The following is a 1,997-nucleotide window of genomic DNA, read 5'->3' as shown; positions in this document are numbered from 1 at the left end:
GAAGTATGACAGAATTAATCCAGAAAACCAAAGATTAAAAAATCGCAGCATTAAAACGACTATTCTGGTCATGATTGTTGATGCTTGGAACTTAGAAACAGCTGCTACCAGACACCTGATTTGTTTTCAAAATACCCAGGACGTTTTGGGGGAATGAAGCGATCATATAGCAGGCGGTAGGCAAGTAGACAGCGTTGAAAAATACAGTAGTTATTCCACCGATTGTTATGAAGGCCGATCGTGTCAGTGTCGCAGTTTTGAAGCACTGTCAGTTCAGCTCAACAAAAAGCTACAAAAGACGCTTTGGGGTACTAACTCAATTTTACAGTAGACATATGATTTGCATAAAAGAACCGGACAGAAACACTTCCCATACGGTGGCGTAAATCCCGAACATATATCAGCGATGTCACTTTCCTCGGTTAGGGCTATCTGCTTTGTCATCGAATGAAGAACATTTCAATAAAATAAAGAGCGGAAAATACTCCCCGTGTCAAGTTTTCTAATCGCAGTCACTGGTTCATGCCGTACCGTGGCAATTCCCGACCCTTCGAACGCACTAGCACTTTGTAGAGTCACATATCCAGCGATTCCGCGCCGCACACGAATGAAGGTAAGCAATCAAGATGCCGGAGTGTTCCCCGTGTTGTCCTCGCCGTCAGCGCGGTGTGACAGGGTTGTCGGACAAGAAATCGGGCAACACGGTTGCCGGGCAGCAGCAACATGTTGCCCGACTGTTGCTGTTGCCGCGATGTGACAAGGTCGCCGGCAACACGACTTTCTCGTGTGGCCGGATCGAGTTGTCCAACTGTTGCCTCAGTGTGACAGGGCCTTTAAAACGCGCGAAAACAACGTAAAAAAAAAAGAAAACTGCCCTTGTATACTACTTTCACTTATATTTGGCCGTAATATCAGGCCATTCAGCTTTGTTCTGCTAGCTCTCGTTTCGGGTTGTCTCTACCTATCGAGGAAGGCTCTTACTAAAACTCCCTAATGCTAGAGCTAGACAACCAGACACGCATGCACATTTATATATTTAACGTTTGATAGATTCTTAAAACATTTGACAGTGTAGCGCGCGGCAACACAACGCTTGGAGTTGGAAATAACGCAATCTTGCGGGGGTACGCCGGCGGCGCTGCCGATTTTAGCTTCCCAGTGTTGACTCAATTGGCCATGGTGGCGCTGATGATGAACCAACAGTAGCAGGACGCATCGTATCTCAGCAGATATTTTTACAAATAAAACATAATAATGCCTGACGTAGACTTGGTATTCTGGGCCTGGAGTAGAGAGTGAAGCTCGTGATTGGGGCCGTAGCGCGGCTTTCTTAGTACTCTGCCCTTCGCTGTCCCTGGCATCAGCGGACGTCTACCTGGAGAACACCGGAATAAACTGTAGTCGGTCCTTGCTCCGTGCGCACCAAGGAAGGTTCACACGGCACCAAGGAAGGTTCACACGGCAAACGTGCGTTTACATTTCCTTGTTTTAATCGGCGTTCTAATTAATTGTTGTTATGAGTGTCGTGGTGTGATTTTTTTCCTATTATTTATATATATATATATATATATATTGAAAGTTTTTCTTATTCACCCTCGTCTCAACCGAGACTCGACCTGTTCAGAATAAAAGGAAAAAGAATATCGAGCTTAACCTTATTAATTTTTTAATTATGACGTTACTGTTACAACTATGTTTTGCTATTGTTTGACAATATATGACGGTATAGTAAGACGCACATAAATCAAATCTTATTCCAGTTTTGGCTTCACTCTAAACAATGCCTGCGCGTCTACTTGCCCGCAAAACACTCGAAGAGCCAATCTCTGCGGTCTACGAAATCAACTCAGCAAATGAGGGGCGGAATACCTGTTTAGACTTTAAAATTAAGTCTGTGTTGTGGCATTATGCAAATGCAAGCATGACGCTTTGCATTGCACAGTGACAGAGCACAGACTTCATTTTTGGTCTAAACGAATGTTCCGCCTCATCATTAG

This window comes from Ixodes scapularis, unplaced genomic scaffold (assembly GCF_016920785.2).
Source record: "Ixodes scapularis isolate PalLabHiFi unplaced genomic scaffold, ASM1692078v2 PGA_scaffold1__304_contigs__length_218370807, whole genome shotgun sequence".
Classification (NCBI taxonomy): Eukaryota; Metazoa; Arthropoda; class Arachnida; order Ixodida; family Ixodidae; genus Ixodes; species Ixodes scapularis.
The sequence above is the reverse complement of the archived record's forward strand: the minus strand, read 5'-3'. Positions refer to the sequence as shown.